This window comes from Pteropus alecto, unplaced genomic scaffold, assembly GCF_000325575.1.
Source record: "Pteropus alecto unplaced genomic scaffold, ASM32557v1 scaffold8, whole genome shotgun sequence".
Classification (NCBI taxonomy): Eukaryota; Metazoa; Chordata; class Mammalia; order Chiroptera; family Pteropodidae; genus Pteropus; species Pteropus alecto.
Genome location: NW_006494609.1, coordinates 6334608 through 6356237, shown reverse-complemented (window position 1 = coordinate 6356237; position 21630 = coordinate 6334608). Strand labels below are relative to the sequence as shown.

The following is a 21630-nucleotide window of genomic DNA, read 5'->3' as shown; positions in this document are numbered from 1 at the left end:
TGGGTATCAAAACCTTGGGGCAGACTCAAGACTCATCACTTTCTAGCACTACTGCAAAGGCATTCTCAGGTTTCTCATAGTGCTAAAACCCAGATCACTGTGTGAAGTACAATGCAGGGAGGAGGACTTTTTCTTTCCTGTTTTTGCTTTTCCCAAAGGCCTCTCGACATGGAGAGATCGATGGTGGCCAGTGACAAGGATCAGGAAGTCCGCCCCTTGCTGCCTAGGCTCCAGGAGTCACATTTGTCATTCCCAGTGCTTTCCCCTCTGTGGGAACTTCTTGCCATGGGGTCTGGCTTGAGTGCTCTGAGGACAGGGAGCCAGGGACACGGGAAGAGAGACACCATTCTTTATCACTCAAGCAGGAAAGGGAAGAACAGGAAGAGGAGGGAGAAGGGGTCATCCATGACTGAGTCTTGATTAATTACTAGTCTTGACACTGACAAGAATGTGAAAAACAGAGCCGAAAGGTACGGAAAAAAAAAAAAAAAAGGCAATCTGATAGCTTCCTATGCAAAAAATAACTATCTTAAATTAGAAAAATCAGTTAATCATGTCAGATGTCTTATAGGCAGAATCTGAGAATTTGGAAACTATAAATAAACACAGAGAGCACAAGACTTGTATTTTCTGGTGGGCCCAGCACATCTAGGAGACCCGAAATTATGGGAAGATGATCTCTAAAAATGAAAGCCAGGCTTATGCACATGCATTTCATTTGTATTCTGTGTGCCTCATTTTCTGTGATGATGAAAAAAAGCAATTGCAGCCAACACACAAAGAGCCACCGAGACCTCTCCTGTCATACTACCTATCCCCTCTTGGGAATGTGACTCCATAAGCCCTGGCTTCTTTTGTGGAAAAAAAGGACATCTTTTCCTTACTGTCTTCCAAACCATCATCAGCTGGCCTCCAAACTACCCAGATAAAAATGTCCTCCGGCTACCTTCTGGTGTGCTAGAATCCCATTCCTGGGAGTCCTCAGCGAAACACCAAATATGCTCACTTCGAAGTTCCCAAAACAAATTGTCAGCTTCATGATTTAGCCCAAGGCTAAGAAGTTCCTAGTTCGTTCTAGGAACAGAGGGAAGGAAAAGATGGTTCCATACTTTTGCACTCAAAGAAAGCTGAAAAGATCTGAGCAATCACTGGAAACAGCACAAGGTGAGAAGGATTCTGGGAAAATGCAATGTCAGGGTCTGGGCCAAACAGAAAGTCTGGTTATCCGAAGATTCTAGAAACCTCTCTAAAAAGTTCTTGTTTCTCCAATGGAAATTTGTTGATATAAACACATTGATTTCAAATTGTGCCAATCATTTTAGACTATAATTGTGTCATTGTCTAAGTATCTGAAGAAATTTTAAAAAATTCTAGTCTTAAATTTGTAAATAATTATTCCTATTACATTTATAGGATTGTCTTATTTGGATGGCACTAAATCTGAATTCTGAAAAATCCAGTTCCAGGACTAACTGACACCTTCAGACAACATTCTGTGGGGCAGCGTTACTCAGGGTTAAACAACATTTCCATTTTTTGTAGGAATTCCAGACAGTCTCATCCAAAAAAACAAAAAAAAATTGGAAAATTTTTGCACATTCAAGGGTCTCCTGCAATGTATCTAACCCATCCATCTTTTCTACACTAATCTCCAGATGTTTCTACGTAACTGATTGAAATGAGTGTTTAAACGGATTTTTTTCCCCCACCTACTAAATTACTCTGGCCACTTGGAACCGCGATTTCCTGAGAGTGGTCTTCTCAATGGTTCAAAAATGTGCAAAGCTTATGACAATTCATAGACATTGCTAAAAATGTGCAAAATTAAAAACGGACTACGACATAAGCTTAAAGTACTTAGAACTATAATTTACACAAAGATGAATGTCATAGCAAAATAACCTAAATTTAAATAAATTAGATTCCAAGACACTATCTGGCTTGTTCATATTTCTCCCCTTCTCTCTTTTAACCATATCCCTTGTTCTGTGACACCGTTAGTACACTACTAAAGGCTGAAATAAATCTCTCACCAATCTCTCTTGCCTGTGCAATTTAAAACCAAAGTCAGATCCAGAGGGTGAAATCCATCTCTTTTTTCACTTTAGTGTTCTCTTTAATTTACGTTCCTTTAAACATCACTATTCTTATTTAGAGGCTACAGCATATTTATATTACCACCATTCTTCCCAGAAGTTCAACTCTTTTCAAGTATATCTTTTTTATTCCCTTCAAAGCCCCTCTATGACAAAGCCAAAGGGTTGGCTTATCATTTTGGCTAATCCTATACCAGGATGAGAGGTTTTTTTTTTCATGTTGCTTCTCTGACTCAGTCAACCCCATTCTTCCCAGCGACAAGCTTTGCACATATTAGGTGCTTACCAATGTTAGTCATAGACTCTCAGAGCTGGAAAAATGCTTCAGGATCACCTAACTAGCGAGTCAGAGAACTAAGAAGGTGAAGTCACTTGTTTATTTTTTAGTCCTTTCCCTATCCTGGATTAGATGTTGAATAGCATTGGTTCGGTAAATATTACATGTGTACTAGCAAAGAGGCCTAAGCCATCCCTGATAACTTCCTGCTGGGTCCATTTTACCACATTAAATATTCTGCTTCAAGGCTACATGTGGCCAACACCTCCTGCCTGATTCTTTGGTGAGACAGTTGATGAAGATGACTGTGACCAACACCTCCTGCCTGATTCTTTGGTGAGACATGATGAAGATGACTGTGACCAAGTACTGAATGTCTGACACATGTCAAGCACTGAGTTAAGTGCTTTACTCTCGATAACTGTATCTAAAATAGGCACTATTACAATCCTTGTATTATCACGTTTTACAAAATAACAATCACGAACCAGGAGAGGCTCAATAATGTGGCCAAGTTGCACAGTTAGTAAGTGGAAGAACCAAGATCCCAATCCAACTCTATCTGACTCTAGCACCCAAATAACTAGACTTACTAGATCTTCAAGGTGGAAGGTGACCAGGATCTTGTGGGCACCATCCTGCGGGGCTTTCCTTTGTTTCTACAGCTGCCTGTGCACTCCTATTTGAGAGTCTTCTTAAAGCTGACTTCTCTCTGTTAAGTGGTAAGACAGGCTTACCCACTGCCAGTGGAATATTGACATGTAGCATTGCAAAAGAGTGGAAAGTTCAGACATTGGGACGAATTAGCAGTCAATTTCATATTCTATCAATTATCTGCTGTATAGTTTTAAGGAACACTTGACTTCTTTGAGTCTCAGTAAGCTCAAGAGTGGTTTATTCTAAGAGTGGATTGCTACAAGGTTTCAAAATCTTATGCCAGGCAAATAGAATGTTTTCAATAAACAGTGTCTATTACCATTGTTGCTAAATGGAAAGGCCTTATTTGCTCATCTCTGTCATGATGATGCAAAATTTGGGCATGCTTTATTGTCTATCAGTGGACAAATTATACCAAGACTCCAATTTAAGTGCATACATGGTGATTCAGAAAGTCAGAACCTGGAGAAAGCCCCAGGCGCACTGATTTATGGCTCCTTTAAGATTGGGTAGGAGCTTTCGGGAACCTTGAACCACCATCAAAAGGCTGTCTACCTTCAGAGCAGCCATCACACCAAGTGGTATGCCAGTTGTCTTTAGTTATCATGAATCTCTAACCTACCTGGCTATTGGCTATGCCTTTGTACTTCAGGTTGCTTTCCCTGCTTCCAAAATGTTTGGATTTAATGTCTAGCTTATGCTTTCTCAGATTCCCTTCTGAAATATTGGAGTGATGATTTCTCCATAGTTTGTATGTCTTATGTGATGGGTAGAACAGTGTCCTTAGAACTCCATTCCAGCTGATGCTGACACTCAGGCTTTCATTCAAAGACCACGGGAGATTATTTTCTGCCTGGTAACTCTCTGCTGGCCTCTGTTGGCTTCTAGTTGCTATACCCAAGGCACAAAGTGACCATAACTCACTGGAAATGAAAAGCTTCATGGGGCAGGCATGCATGTGCAAGTTTGATCCATGCTGAATCCTTGTTGCTATCATGCTTGAGATTATGTGCAGTTTTTATAAGGGCAAACCCTAAACATCTTGAAAATCCCTGCTATGGCATAGTTCTTTTATACTGCCTGTGTATTCCCATTCTCTATAGTTTCTGTGTGGCCTAGTGGAAGGTGAAGATGAGAAGAAAGAGGTTTTGAATAAACTAGATCAAGATTCCCTTTCCCCCTCCACGTATATCCACCTAGAGATTCAGAATTCCAGAGGACTTCTAGAATAATTTACTTTTTCAAGGAGTCTCTGGATTGGAACTGAAATGGCTATGACATCTTTGAATCTATAACCCTGGAGGACTGAGAGAAGTCAAATGTTCTTAGAGCCGGAACATGCATCGTCACAGTGCATCAGGGCCAGGGAGACATCCAAACGCTGGAAATGACCCTAATAATCCTGCATCCCAGAAAATAACAACAGCTAAGTGTCCATTAGAGGATGACCAGTGCTTAATTTTTAAAAGCCAAAGGCCTTTAAAATAGTTTTTTGTTTACAAGTATGCATAAATTAGACTTGAATTCAATTCATTTTTTTTTCAGTAAGAGTTATTGAATACTTCCTGTGCAGCATGAGCACTGAGGAGATAATATATATAAAACGTAGGGAAAAAAAAGAAGAGAAGATATACATCAGTGAAAAGGAGAAATTTCACTGACTGTCAAAAATGGCATGATGTTGTCTGTAAAGAAAAATTTCAATGAGTATTTTAGACCTTTTCAACTTAATTTGAAATGTCCCATGACAAGAGGTTTCCTCTTTCCATCTTAATGAAATATCTGATCTGTAAGGACTGCTGGCAATAGCCATCACTGAAAAGTTAGAGAAATCTGAGCAAATTAGTAGACGAAACATTATTTCCCTTTAGAGGATTTTTTAAGGAATGGCCAATATAGTCCAACTCTAAAATGCAATGTGCTTCCTAGTCAGAACATTCACCTAAGTATAATGTAAATTTCTGTCCCTGTTATAAATATTGTCCTCAGGGAAATCTTTCTCAAGAAAGAGAAAACTCACAGTATAATATATTTGGATAGACACAACAAACCTGTCACCCTTTTGATGAATCGATAAATATATTTTTATTGTTACTGTGAAATAGGTTGTATATGGATATAGTGGCATGACTCTTTTTTTATTCATGAAATAATGTGGGATTGCTCTCGCCATAAATTGACTTATGGTTTTCACTGTTCTGTCACTTAAGAAAGCTATATTCATAGGCCTACATTGCATATATCCTTCTAGGAAGAAACTTGGGGTTTCAGAAAGTCTGCTACAAAAGCAAAAGCCATACTCCACTCTAGATGACTTGAACTTGGCCTTGGAAATTCATCTTTAAGGTTCCTAGGACTCCTGCTTAGTCCCCTCCTACTTTATTTCTTCCTTTCTCCCAATCCCGTCCTTCCTTTCACTATGCCACCCGAGAACAATCACATGACCCCTCAACAAGGACCAGAGGAAAAAGGCCTAAATAATCACCAAAGGCAGTTGGAACATAATGACTAACTGTAGCTAATGAAAACTATGGTGGATTTAAGGGTGGCTGGTGCCTCCCCTGACCCACCCCCGGGGAGCTTGAAGTTATTGGACTCGATTGCCTTAACGGCTTTGCTTTGGGGAAAAACTGTCTTTTATTGTCAGTCCACTAACTGTATGTCTATAGTATCCTATGAAAAGAAAATGTTTCTATAAGGGCTATTCCTCCAAAACATATCTGGTAGAGATTTACATTTGTGTAGTCGAAGGAACAGAATCATATGTTGTAGAGGCAAAGGGGCTAGCAGAAATATAATTTGCTTCAAGAAACCTTATCTTCTTTTGCATATTTCTAATTTAGGCACATAATTTTGGGGGGACTTGTAAATATTTCTTAACACTGGGTCATAATGTTTAGAAAGAGGACACTACCACTACCACCACAGACAGTACCATCAATTTTACAATAAAGATTCACTCCAAACCCATTATTAAATGGATTAGGTTTAATAAATTCGTGCTATGTTTTCACTTAATGCCATGTCTCTTAATAGTGACTCAAAGCATGGTAGAGGTATTTTCTTTGCAAAGTTGAAAAAAAGAGCAAGGGAAACACATATAATTACCTCTGCAGAAAAGAAAGAAACTCCAGCTTACGTCTTATGGTAAAAACCAATGTCCACCAAAGGCAAACAAAACCTACCAATGTTTCACCCAGATACAGTCTGCTAGATTACAGAATTGGGTACTCTTCCATATGCTCGACCAACACTTCCTGAATTCCTGCTTTATGAAAGCACTAGGCTAAGAGATGTGGGGAGTGGTGCGAACACAGAGCGTGGCCCATGCCTTCAAACGCTTTAGGAATGAATACCAGCTCAGATGATCTTCAGTACCATCCAGGAATGGTTCATTGTTGAAAATCTCAGAAGGATCTTGTTGAAATAATATGTCACCTATAAAAACCTAGTATGATCCTGGAGAACAACATATGCTATCTTTCCCCATGCCTACATGCACTTCAGAATGATTAGACCCCAAAAGTTGCATTTCCTGTCGATGGGGCAAATCTTCATTGTGAGTACTTAATTATTCCAGGGGGCAAGATGGCCTTTACTCAGAACCCAAAGTAAAGGGTCATTTAATTTGTTTTACTTCCATATGCCTCTTCTATTAATTTGAGATAGTAATACTTTCTACCTCATAGGTATATTGTGAGGATTAAATGAGATGATGCATTTGAACCACTTAGATAAGTGTGGAAATAAGTGTGAATAAATGTCACCTCTTAACAATAATAAAGATAATAATATAGTGTCCTTCCACCTATGAAAACTGCTAAATGGTTCTGAAAAATTTCCTACTTGTTTTAAAGAGATGCTCCAACTTTGTCCATGGTACAGTGTTTTGGAATTGTTCCAAAAAAATTATTAGCATGCTTGAAAACTGTACCCACCACACTTGGGTGCTCTGGCCAGTATATCCAATTTTAGAATGTCACCAGGTGAATGAAGCTCACAGCTTTAGTTCACTACCAAAGCAGAAAAATGCCGAGAAGGAAACTCAATAGGAGGAAATCTGTCCAGATGTTTACTTCCCTTCATCGAGGTTCGTAAAACATATAGATCAAAGGCTCAAAGCTATTAGGAGCAGAGAAAAATGCCAGAATCGATGTGGCAATGCATTTTGCACTTGCCCTGAATTAATGCCTCTATATCAGTGTTGTTCCTGATTTAACTTCCTGTTAATGGTCTTAAACGTTTGATCTATATTTTTTGCCAGTTCCAATACAAAAGAAAAGTCCACATCGTGGGTTCCCTAGAGAGTCGCATGGAAAGGATCTGCAAAGCCAGTAGCAATGGCTAGGAACTGTAGTAGGTTTGAGTGACCCTTCCCTTCTCGGGGAGTATTACCGAGAAATTTGATGCCCTCACATCACAAAATACAACTACCAAAGTGAGAGCTTTCACTAATCACCAATAACTAAAGTTGAGGTTCTTTTCAAAGAGAAGAGAAGTTTCAGAGAGTTGACTCCCTTTCCTTTTCTCTGCCATTTGGACAATTTCAATAAATAGCTATAGAGAGCATGAAAAGATCTAGCAAACAACTTTGCAGTCTTCAGAAACATGCCCTATCATGACTGGACCATTACTTTCCAAACTGGATTTACTGGAGATGTTAGAAGGCGGTTCATGAAAAAGGAAACTGCCCTGATAAAATAATACGGAGAAACATGTCATATCAGCTATAATGCATATATGAACAATACTTATTTATATATTGAAAGGTCTGAGAAGTCCCATAGTAAAGCAGAGTTTAAAAATTGTATACCACCCAACGTTTACCAAACGTATTTAAGAAACACTTTTTTTCAGGTAACATCTTTGGCATCCTGGTAGAACTCTTTACTGGCAAGTCTATCAATTTCATGTTAAACCACTGAAACGGAAGGAATAAAATAGAATAGCTAACATTTACTGAGTGCTTAATATATGCTAGCAAAATGTTATCCTAAATACTTTGCACGTATCAGCACATTTTATCCTCCCAGAAACTCTATCAGATATGTACTATGACTCTCCCACTTTACAGAGGCACCAAGGCATTAAATAACTTCTCCAGGTTAGTCGGAGAGTAAATAGTGGGGCCAGATTTCAGCCAATGCAGTCTGCCCCAGGTCATCTCAAACTAGCATACAGGTATAAAACTCGAGGTGATTTCACAGAAGTACAAGAAACTGTTCGGTAAAATTTTGAGAGAAAATAAAAAGTGCTTTTTTTTCACTTAGGAAATAGAGTGCCAAAAAGAAGAAATAATATCCTCACATATAAAATAGGATTCAATTTTTTTAAAAAATTAAATTAACTATAGGAAAAACCCCAAGAATAAAATTGCTAAAATAAGAGAGGAAGAAAAGCTTACAGAATTGTATTTTCAAGAATCTTTTAAAATAAGGATGTTTTGCCACATATACCTCTTAGTACAGTCTTTATTAAAAGCAATAGGATTAATAATTTCTAAATTCTTATGAACCTCCAAGTCTATAAGATTTCACAGGAAGAAGTTGGTAGAAGATACCTAATGAGTGTGGGGTGTCTTTCCTTCATTATAAGTTAGCCAGCCCACAGAAAATTTCCTAGATATTAACATTTCCACCTGAGAAATGAGCCTCTCAGAACCATGATGACAATGATGCTTAAAAGGCACAAATAATAATTTAATCACCTCTTAAGATAACAAAACTATAAACAAGTCAACTGTGTGAGCTGCACTTCTAAAACATCCTGAGATGACAAGCTTGTTGATAAAAATATAGTACCACTAAACTGATACAAATACCACAAAAACTTGAGCATATGCAGAGTTAAGCCAAAATATTTGTTCAGCATCTTTAACTATCCATATCATCTTTTTGTACACAAAAACAAGAAAGCTAGGAAAAACCTGGGGAGAATTTCCATATGGATTGTCAGTGGAGGCTCGTTCTGATAGGAAAACAAACAAATAATAATAATAAACTATGTTATAGTATTAACAGTGAAGTCCCAAGGACGATATTTTTCCTTGACAGTTACCCTCAGTCACTCATTCTTACAGACTTTAGTTCTGGCTCTGGCCGTTAGTGACACTTGGGTCCTTCATTATTCAGATCTTCTCCTTTATTGTTCTCCAGAGAACTCAAGTTAGCATGTGTGAGATAATGTTTCTTAAATGAATGCCTATGATGGGACTGGAATTTGTGAATGCATTGATTTGAGGAATACCTGTGCTTCCAATAAACACAGTATTAATATAGTGTTAAATTGTATAAAGGTAGAGGTGATACAAGTTTCCCAAATGCTACTCTGAGAAGAATAACGGAAACCTGATGCCACCATCCATATCTGGCAAATGTTATCTTGGAATCTTCTTCGTTGTATCTTTTCTTTAAAACAGACACAAACATCATCTCTTACTGTTTCCTTGCCTTCTCTGTCTCTTTTTTATTACAAAATTAAAAATTGTTGGACAATATCCCAAAACACTAGAGTTCACATCTTGTTTGGGCTAATTATATCATCCAGCCTGCCAAAATGATTTCATCAATGAGCTTGCATTGCAGCGGCTCTCCTAATCAATTCTTTGAAACTTAATTAAGGACTCTGCCTGTCTTTGAGGATCTGGATCCCGAAACAAGGAAGGGCTTCTGTGTAAAGCGTAGATTTTCAAAGCTCCTGGCAAACGGAAGCCCACACCTCTCACCACTCCTGTTTTTCCGGTTGCTTTGATATCACTTTGAACTTATGAAGAGATTCTCTCTCCTCCCAAAGCCTCGATCTTCTTCTTGGTCACTATCATCTAAGACCCACTGAGTGGTAATGGTTTCAAAACCATACAAAGGTTCCAGGTTTATTCACAGACAGATGTGCCAGGCTAAACCACAGCAGTCAACTTTGAGGGGGGTTAGACATTTTAAGCTGAAATCTCTCCATCTCTCGTGAGTTTGAATGGAGAGGGCCTGCCAGATAGAAAAAGGAAAACAAGTTAACAAACAGTATAACATTATGGGAAGTGTGGTGAGAGGTTTAGTCATTTTGTGAGCATAGAACAAAAAAGGAAACATTTGCCAGAGCTGGTTATAGACTACAAGTGGTCCAACTGAGAACTCTGATGGAATTTTGAGAAGTTTTATCTTTCTGGATGTCAGACTTACTAATTTAAATGAACAGATATTGTTTAAAGATGACATAATCGAGATTCCCCATTGCACATGTTTACCGAGCATCCATGAGACGTGTGACATTTTACTTGTTGTGATAGGGTTTACATAAGGTTTGAGTCTTCTTTTCAACTACCTCACATTGAAATGGAGACATAATGGAAAGTAAGTCCATACATGACATGAAGAGCCACTGAAGTATGTAAGAATTAAGGCGAGGATAGGACAAAGAAAGATATGGTTGGGTGGAACTGAGAAATTCTAGTACAAATCTTGCCAAAACACATGGGTACAACTGCACTATAAGCTACTGTTTTAAGCATATTAAGGAGTTTTTGCTAAAAATTTCAATTACTTAAGCCTAAATGAATCAAATAGATAGATTTTAAAGTTTAATAAAATCCAAAAGGATTTGAATTAAGGATATGAAAAAAAAAGTGTGTTCAGAGCAAATAGTAATCTTATCTTAGAAATACGCACTTAACAAACCTAGCACATGGCAGAATTCCAAAGTAGACTTTTTAAGATCTAGTCTGATTACATTGCAATATTTGTCTTTGTTTTTCTCAGATTTTTCTTTATGCTTCTATTTGTGGTGAATATGTTTTTCAAAGTTACTGCCCATTTAACAGCTGATATAATCAATGATACTAGATTTCAATAATGAGTAAATTATTTAATAACACTAAAGAATTTTATAGCAAATTTTAGAAAAATCTACTATTTTTCTTCATCATAATTGAACTTATATAATTTATTGTATAGTTACTTGACTAATGTGCCTGAAGCTTACTAGAATGTAGGTTCTGTAGAAGTAGTGACAATGTCCATTTTATTCCAAACTTTGTCCTGGCACTAAGCATATTTTTGCCTTCGTACATTGTAGGTACTCAATAATTAACAATGAATAAAACAACAACAACAACAACAAAAAGCCACTACATTAATTATTTCATCAAAGTCATAATTATTGGGAAGACCATGATTATAAATAGGGGTGACAGTAAAAATTCAAAATATCAGTAAAAGGATCTTCTCTTTTGAATCAAATCAACCAAGTAATGTCTCCATATTTGTTGAAGAGGGGACTAGCTAACTCCAAGTCATGTTACTCTTACTAAAAGCTATACTTCAGAATCCATGATTGAGATGCTTTTCACATAAGATATCCCAGCCAGGTGTCTACCCCCAGGTGATGTAAATGCACATTTTCTGGGGGTCCTTTGTAAAATATAAGTCTTCACTTCACAGTAAATTCTTTAAGAAGAGAGCCTATACATATTCTACCCCCTATACATGATCCAGGAAAACAAAACCTCAGAGTGGGAAAGAGAAATCACCTGACTTCATTCAGAAAATGATTAAGAATGAAGAAAAAGAAGGTAGGAGCCATCAAGCTCTGATTTTAAGTGTTTAAGAAAAAAACCAGAGGAAAATAAAATAAGATTTTTTTTTAAAAAGATATCGGATTGGGAAAAGGAAATGCTAGCTAAAAGTCAAAAGATCAAAGTGGAATTCCGGATTGACCCAGTTTTCCATTGACCTATTTATTAGTTTTAGACCAAGTTTATATTTTTTTTTACAGTTTGGGACTTTATGATATAATTTTTCTAGTTACTATCTTATTCTCCTTCATTCTGATAGCTGTTTGCTTTGTTTTCCATATTAGATTCCTAACCTGTTTTGGAACATCTGCTGACATAGAAACTCTTCATTCGCGACTACACTTGGCAATCTCTCTCTGCTACATGTAGTATTATAGACTGTGCGTAAGTGTAGGCTGTAATTGTGGTACCACATTAATATTATTAGCTCCAAGCAGATTTTTGTTTTTCCTCTTATCTGAGTATTATAACAGAAGAGTTTCTCAAAGTGTGGTCCCTAGGCCAGCAGCATCAATTTTACCTAGGAACTTGTGAGAAACAAATTCTCCTGCACTATCCCAGACTTACTGAAAAACGTGGGAATGGGGCCCAGCAATCTGGGTTGTATCAAGCTCACCAACTGATGCCAAAGTACCAAAGTTTCAGGGTCACTTGAATACAGTGCCCCTCTGGCCTTGCATGACACAGTGTACAGAGCACAACCAAAAGGATATTTTTTGTTGTTGTTACACAGTTTCTGGAAATGATGGGCTATTCTTTAAACTGATGGTGATTAAAATAAATAAACAAATAAAGAGATCCCAAATTGTCATCCTTTATTATATCTTTTATTATGATCTTCCTTTATGTTCACATACAATTCAATGCTGATATTCTTAAGAAGTCAAGAATAACAATGATAAAGGCCCGTTTACCACAAACTTGAAAGTAAACAGCTAACTATACTATTTTCTTCTCATTTTTGTTGTTACAATTTAGCAATTTAAGATCCAAGTGTCTCTCCCCAGAATTCACTCACTCCACAAATGCTACAAAATCATTGTTCAAATGTAAAAGTATCAGAAGGAAAAACACCTGTGAGAGCTTCTTTTACCCAGTGAAACAATTCGATCATAGATTAGGTTTAAATAATCACTCGGAAACCCTAGATTGCAGCATTGGGCACTCGGATTGTTTTAGAAAGTATTTTCCCCCCAAATTCATTAAAATTAATCTGTGCATTTCACGACACAAAAACTTATCAAAGTATCTTAACTGTGAAACTAACTAAATAAATATCCCCAGCATTCCCCACATTTAAAGAGATTATTTATTTTCTCTGAGGGCTGATAAAAGTTCTGCTGGCACATTTTCTAATTTTAAAACCATTTTCGTTTCACACTTTTGAAAAAACTTGAAGTCAAGAGTGAGCTGGTGGGTCTGTTTGAAGTGTGATTCACACTTTATGCTCTCTTCCCCCAACAGCTCATGCATATTTATAACGCCACCCAGACTTCAGGTTTTAAACATGCCAAAGAAAGGGACTATTTTAGGGGGAAATAAATAAGTGTACAGTAGTTATGTAGCACTTTCTGTCCAAAATATCCATCCCTTTTACAAATTTTAACTCATAAGTCCCAAAGATAAACAGGTAAGTCATCCTCACCTTTATCTTATCCTACAAAATTCTTAATGAAACATATTTTTCTCTAGGACTATTTCAATTTCAACAGCAATTTTCTTTTTTTTTTTTCCAGGTCTATAATATTCCCTATTTCATTTAAAGATCCATTCGTTCGTTTATCAAACAATCCATCCATCTATCTACCTACCCAACAATGCATCCATCAGTTATTCAACAAAAACCATTATAGGGATCCTGTAATAAAGTCCATAATAGGCCAAAGAGGTACTAAGAGAGAACAGCACACTTTTCAAGGGTGAAGAGTCAGATAAGTAAACATTATTATATCAATATGAACAGAACTACAAGTGACTAGATAAAATAATGACAAGGCAAATAATTAGCCTTTTCTAGGTATGTTTTAAAAAGGCATTACGAAGGCAGTGGCATTTTAATCGAATGCGAAAGGACAGGAAGGGGTTCACTAGGTAAATGAGGAAGAATAAGCAATTCAGTTGCAAGAAGTAACAGGAACAAGGTTTTAGAGGACTAAAGAAACACAGCATATTCAGGAAACAGCAAATAACCCAGCATGGCTGGAGTGCTAGTTGCAGATGGCAGAATGATGGTACTCAAGATTGAAATAAGAAGCAAGAGATGAAATGGAAAGAACTTGGTACACCATGCTGAGGAGTCTGTATTTTAGCATATAACTAAGGGATCACCAATTCAACTCCATGGGCTAAAAGTTTCCTGTGGGAAAACTAGAGTGTGTGCCTCACTTAAAGGCATTCTAATTCAATAAAACATCATGCAAGCTCAGGAAAGCACACTTTCAGATTCAAATTCAGTGCCTCTTTCTGATTCCTAAAGTTAATTGGAAACTATGGGAAAAAATTAAAGAGATCATAATATCAGATTTGCATCCAGCTGGGTAGAAGACAGATCCTAGTGGAGTGAGGCAGAAAGACAAATTACCAGTTAAGAACTGCTATAACGATCCAGTTCCTGATAATATCATTCAGTTGTTCATTCATTCGTTCAACTGATATTACTGAGTACTTAGAATGTGCTAAGCCCCAGGCTAAACTTAGAATCAGATAATGTAACTGTCTTCATGGAAAGTCCACTGGGGTGCTTGCCACTTGTTTGTTTTTGTTTTTGTCTTTCCTTAGTTGATAAGCTTCTTAAAAGACAGCAACACCACCTCATTTAAATGCAATCGTATGCTTGCATAGAGTGCCACTACAGCGTCGTGCATGCTCTGTGCATGCCACGAATGTGTGCTGATGACACTGAGTTTCACGACTTAAAACATTGTTTTGTAACTTCGCCAGGAAACAGAGAAGTGCTGTGATTTAAACAACATGCCATTCCACCTCCTCACTGCCAGCAACACAGCCCAGAAGCCAAAACTCTGGGCTTGGGAATCAAATGGCTGAGAAAATTCTGGGACTCTATTCTAAGTAGTGCTGACTCTTTCTCACTCTGAAGTAGCCTACACTTTTCAAGATTGCAAGTCACGCATCAGAGTGATGCAGTATCATGTAGTCTTCTCAGTGTTCCTCCGTTGGAGATAGAATTTGCTTTCTTAAAGAAGTGAGAAAGTGCACAAATTCGCCACTTGCTTAAAAATAAAATTTAAAAACAATACATTTTATTAACATCATAAAGGACTCTATAGAACTTACTACTGATATTTATAGTCAACAGAATATAAAGCATGTACAGTGGATTCTTTACAAGTTTATAAATTCTCTTAAAAGAGTTGGTAATAAGATCTAATCAAGTACAGCTCCAACTGAATTCTTGGTCTTCTGTTCTATATACTACATTGGCCTTGTTGAACCCAGTTCAGGCTGTGATTTCTCTTCCTCACTAAGCCTTTTTTTTTTTTTTTTTTTTTTTTTTTTTTTTTTTTTTTTTTTTTTTTTTTTTTTTTTTTTTTTTTTTTTTTTTTAAAGCTGAACTCTAAGTTATTATATCCGAGCACTATCTAAAATTTGATTTCTTTTCCCCTTCATTATTCCCCATTTCCTGACTGCTTCCCTTTCTCTCTCCAGCTCTTGGCAACCCAAATTAACAACTCGTATCATGCTCATCTTTCTCTATTATTATCTTGTTTCCTCACTCAATAACACATTGTAAAAACCTTATAAGTCATGTGCTTTAGATCAAGACAGATCAAGTTCATTTGTCTTAAATGACTGTATAATAGTCACTGAGAGGAATTTATTATAATTTACTCAAAAATTCCATTTCCTTATTTATGGACATATATTTAACATTTCTTCTTTTTTTTTTAACCATAATAAACGTGTTGCAATAAAATCCTTATGTATATATACTATGAGATAGATTATCATAATTAAGATTCCAAGTCAAAGGTACTTCAATTTCAATAGAAATTGCCATGCAAAAGTTGACCTTTCTTTAAAACAAAATACTGCAACAATTCAAATTTTTCTGCATCTCAAACAGCAGGAGGAGTTAGCACACATTTCAACTTTGCATCAGTTGAATGAATATAAAGTGATATCTCCTTGTTACTTAAATTTACAATTCTTTAATCATTAAGAAGATCATGTGTATTTTTATAAGTTTAAAGGACATTAGAGTGTTTTCTTCTGTGAATTGTTTATTCATATTCATCACCCATCCTCCCATTAGTTTGTTTTCTTTAGTTATCAATTTGCAAAAATTCTATGTATAATCTATCTTCATTTGTTTGTAGGAGGCATTGCTAGCCACTTATGCAAAATTAATATTGCCCTTCTCTCCATAAAAGAACTCTAATGTTAAGGCTGGAAACATGCCAGATTATTGAATCAAAAGCAATGAAACAAACTGCATTAACCAGTCTCCCTTTCAGCTGGGATAGCCCCATTTATAGTGAAAGAAATATAAGTGGACGTTATATTTGGTTGGACAATATATTTGGGTTCTGGGTTAAAACTGCTTGCAATCCTAATGGGCGTATTTCATTACAACATTTCCCTAATACTACATCATTTACATACTGAAAATATTTATTCGAAAATTATGTTGACTATCTTCTTTTCATATTACAGCTTCTAAGAGTCTAGTTTTGGTTACAAATGGTTCAACCAGTCACTAGCTTATATGTGTAGTCCACATTTTCTTCCAATATTTTTGGTACTTTAATTTTTTTTTACCTTTAAGTCTTTAAGTCTTTAGAATTTATTTTTGTTTATGAAGAGAGAGAGCTAACCAACACTATTTTCTTCTACATAGTTGGTGGGTTGTCCTTCTATCAACTGTCAAATAAACGCTTTCCTTATCTCCACTAAATTATAACAACCTTGTAAGCAATTAAATCCCCATGTATGTTGGAGGTTATTTCTGGGCTACTGTTCTCTTCCTTTAATCTGTGTGCCCATCTCTATGCCAGACTTATATTTTTTTTGTTGTTGTTATAATGGTTTTAGATTGAAATTATAAACTCTAATAATCCTTTGAAATTTTATTTCTTATATTTCTTTTGGCTATTCTTACACATTCATCCTTTCATATAAACTGTAAAATCACTTTGGGCCATTAAAAAAAAAGTCACCAGCAGCAAATTTTACTTGGAATCACAGTGGGGTATCACTTTGGTAATAAATCATTGCACCCAAGGCCATACATAGTCTTTCATTTGGTCAGATTATATATATATGTTCTTACACCTTGTTAAATATATCCCTGGGTATTTTAGAATTTTGTTATCTATCGTGAATGATCTACATCTAGTTGTCCCAAACAAGGACAACGAACACCTTTCTTTTTCTTTCCTTCCTTCCTTCCTTCTTTCTGTTCTTTCTCTCTTTCTTTTGGAAATATTCAACATCGTTAAAAGTTAATGCAATAAGATGGGAAAAAAAGATAAACTGATCAGAACAAATATGAAGGGGCAAAGATAAATTTATCTCTTTTTACTGATGCCTTGAGGGATACTGTTTTTTCTCCATTCTACAGATAAAGGCAACTAAAACTCAGAGTTAGAGTCCAGGTGAGTATTATAGCCAGGACTCAAACTCAGGGCTGCCTGGCTCCAGAGTTGTTGCCATTTTCCTGGCAAGTAATTGCTTCTCAATGGCAATTTTCTCCAAATATTTACTTCCTATGCAGAAGCATTAAAATAATTAGTCCAAATGTTATAGGTGAAAAGATATTTTAAAATATGTTCCCATCAATAAAAGAAGTCTTTCCTATGCTCACTACATCACATCTAGAATGTGTCCTTTTATTTTTAGGATTGTTACAAGATAAAGTTAAACATTTCTTCCTAGTTTTAGGTGTACTGAGATATTATACTTACTTTCTTTTTATTCCTGAAAATTCCAGTTGCACATAGCAAGAATCCATTGAATTTTACCCTAACTGGGATTATTTTTCCAAAGGGACAAAAAACAAACAAACAAAAACAAAAACAAAAACAAACTAATGAAAAAACTAAATAAAACCGACCAAAAACTCCCTCCTTTGAAAAAGAGGTACATAAAATTCAGACACAGCGCTATCTCTTTTGGCTATAATTTTTTTCCCCATACATTTTCAACAACAGCCAAAAATATGAGGTAGAAGAGCAAAATGATCGGACATGTCTGCACACACATGCACACCACACCCACTATTCTGAGTAGGCATGCATTTAAAAGTACTTGTCTACATTTAATGTAGGATGAATTATCATTTAGAACTAACTCCCTCCCTCCCCATAATCTATGCATGATACTGAAATAAATACAGAAGTGATTGCTGCCCATGTGTGGGGCCATTTCCTTCAAAGACTTTGGTTTTGTCAAGTGCAAGAAAATGTAATGAGACTCCAGTGAGAGGTAAGGAAGAAATGAGAATGATTTTAGGGCACTCGTTTCAACTACTTTATACAAGTACTGCTCTGATAACTTCCTGCGTCTTTACTTCAAAATCCAATTCTCCTTGTTCAAAAAGGAAGTAAGAGAATTTTGAGAGCGTCACTCTCAAGGAAGAAAGAAGAGCAAAAATACGTCACATTCGTCCCACAACCTACTCTTTCTTCAGTAGGCAGCAAATACAAAGAGCTTGTGTAAAGGTTTAATTAAGGTCAGAATTAAAACACAGATCCTGCTTCTCTGCCTGAGGATAGTGACTGCACGTTTTTGAAGTTTAATTTTCAAGGGCAGAATGGAACCTTGTAGAGTAGATTTTTTCCTACTAATTAGGCCCTAAATGAGGAGTCAATGTGTTTAAACTTCTCCTGAAAAGGTTATTTGTACTTCCCTTCTCCTCAGATACATACTTTAAAGGAGAAATAATCCTTCCTTTGAAAAATCATTATTTTGAGATGTGACAGTCCTTTGAGATGTGACAAGTGATCCAGGGAACCGCTGATTAGTACCCCAAACTCAAGAGGCTAGATTTGTTCAGGCGTCAAGAAAGTATAACCTTCTCTTGATATTCCGAGTACCTCAAACTCCTACGGAGATTGTATCACATTGAACATAGGTTCTTTTAAGATACTTGGCATGACTTAAACAGCTAGATTCTGAAAATGTAGAAACAAATGTAGAAGGATAGGGAAAATCTAGAGTGAGGAAAAGGCTGGGCAATTCTAGATGCACTTTTTGCTGAACCCTCCCCCATAAAATAAAGGACAGATAGTATATTCTCTCTGTACCTTTCCCCATGCTAGTGATGGAGAATGATTTTCTACCTAACTCCATCCTTTATGACTCACCTCAAATTCCAACACCTCCTTGAATACCTGTCTACCCCAGTGTCCACATATCTGTTTCTTTTCTGTGTAACCACAACATCTATTATGGACAGTACCCATTCGACATAAATATACAGGAATGAATAGCTATTGTACTTGAAGTTCTAGAATTATAAGGAAACTCGAAGACCAACTACAATACCTAATTTTACATATTAAAAACCCCACTTCCTAAAAATGTTAAATAATTTGTCTAAGTTAGCACTGACAGCTTTTAACTGGGTATTTCTTCTCCCCAGCTAGACCACAGACTCTTAGAATGTAGAATAAGGTCTTATGCTTCCTTGTTATCCCTGTTTGTCTTAGCCTAATAACTTCCCCATAATAGACACTCAATAAATGTGTTGACTGAAAGATTAACATTAAGCTTGAAGTAAATTTAATTTAACCCAATGTAACCAAAATACTTATTAAGTATGTAGTATAAAAAATGCTGTGCTAGGTGAGGAAGACTATTTTTCTCAGGGAGCTTGCAGTCTTGCATTATAGAGGTGACGTGTCAGTTTATGCTTACCCTGGCTAGAGTCATGTATATCTCTACTGGTTGTTATGCCAATTCTAACCAAAGAAGGATGTATTCTTAATTCTCAAATGCAGGTTGATAGGCCTGCAATTAGTATGTTTTTGGAATCCTTTGGTAACCTCCCCCCGGTATGTCTTTCCTATTTGTTTCCTTACCTGGACCTTCGGTTTCCTTCTGGGACTGGAGGCTTCCATGAAACCATCAATGGTATGAAGCCCTAAAAAACTATTTTCAATAACTTTCCTTTTTTTGGCAAGGGTGGAATGTCAAAAGTCAAGGAGCCTAAGTCCTTATGCCGCTGTGAAAGAGAGACTTTTATGTAGATTAATCAGAGAGCGCAAAAGACAATGGAGGAAATGTTGCTTGGTGATGACTGCCTTACCAACACAGAGTCCACGTGGCTTCATTAGCAGCAAGTGTTTCAAGGGAAGTAAGACCAAAAGAAGCAGCCAATTTCAGTTAAGATGGATATAACATGAGAAAGAATATAGCAGATTTGTGTACAATAGATGGATTCCAAAGGGCCCAGGGTAAGAGTCAGTGACTAGGAATCCTGAATCAGAGGTCAGAAAATGAGCAGGACAGGAATTAGAATACAGGAAGAGAAACAACGTACAAAATGACGTAAAAGAAAGCCTCTATCGTAATTCTGGAGAGAAACAAAAACCCCACAATTTCCTGTTTCAACTGGGTTGAATCAAAAGAGAGGCCACTTTTCCAGTGAGAGGCACTACTTCATTTTAGGTTAAAGTGCAGCACAGTTAGAGTTAATAAAAGCAAAAATGGACTAAGAGAGATCAGATTTCCTGAATGTCTTCTGTAGCTAACTTCCCTTTTCTTTAATAAATAAAAAAGACCAAGACAAAGGACATTTAAGATACATGTAAAAGTCCAACCAAGGCTTCATTACCAATTCTAGCTTATTTAGAAAAACCAACTCTTGGATCTAGGTGCTTTTTGTCAATTTTTTTTTTTTACCTCTTAGCATAGAAATTCAGTCAAGATAAACTAACAATCACCCAGTAATTCCAAGTACTTTATCTGTGATGTGCTTCTGATGGTATTTCCACCCTTCACCCTATCAATTGTGCTTTCACTCACTTTCCTGTAACACTCATTAATTTTGGGCATATAATTTCTTCCTCTTTTAAGGTCCTTAAGATTAAAATTTACAGCTTCCTTCTATAATATTCTAGCACACAGTCCTGGCATATAGTAGGCTCAGGGTGAATGTTTGACTAATTGAAAACCGATCATAGAACATAATCTCCATTTTCACACCAAAAAACTCTACCATCATCATCATCATCACCACCACCACCATCATCATCATCATCATCAGAGTCTAATCTAGAAACAAATCTTTGTAACAACCATACTATAATCTAAGGCAAATCAGAGGGTATAAATCAACATATTTCCAAGGGCGACTGGGGGTTGGGAATAGGAAGAAGCATTGTAAATTATAGTCTGAAAGTCCATTATTGAGGAACGAGGGAATCAACTACCATTCAAGCAAGTAAGTAAGCCATTTATCAGCTAACCAATAAGCACTTATTCAATCCATGCACTGTGTTCAATACTGTGAGAGCATCACATGAACTGGGGAAGTTCCCATTGTCTCTACAGTCTCTTAACTTTAAGGAACTTATACTCTAAGCACACAAAATAATATACTTAAAGGCATGGGAAAATATAAAACTCTATAGGCTTAGGCATTATACTGCATGATAAATTGCAAGTAAGGAAACATGAGTGATGGTTCCTATGGCCAAGAAAGACCTGAAGGTGACTCTTGAAGGATATGTCATAATTGTTAAGGTAGAATATAGAGCAAAAGCCATTACAGGTTTCATGAAGAATACAAAGGTGAATAAGCATGGAAGGACAGTGGAACAACAAGAAGACTGGCCTGGGTGGAGTGAATGGAGAAATGGAAAATAACATTAGGTTGTAGAGTGAGAGAGCATGAACTTAGATTTATCATGATAGAAAAACAAACACTTTAAATATTGTATGCCATTATAAATTTATTCTAAAGTCAACATATTAAAGTATATAAGCAGAGTCTTAGATACTTGTCATAGAAGATCTTAAATTATTAAGTTTAGTATGTAGTAAAAAATTCTCTTTTCTCCTATCCATTT

General features: G+C 36.4%; 1 protein-coding gene across 3 annotated transcripts in view; it reads right to left on the bottom strand.

The window, feature by feature from the left end:
* Positions 1-21630, bottom strand: part of NRXN3 (neurexin 3) — a 1437186-nt gene that overhangs the window by 553009 nt on the left and 862547 nt on the right. The window lies entirely within an intron of this gene.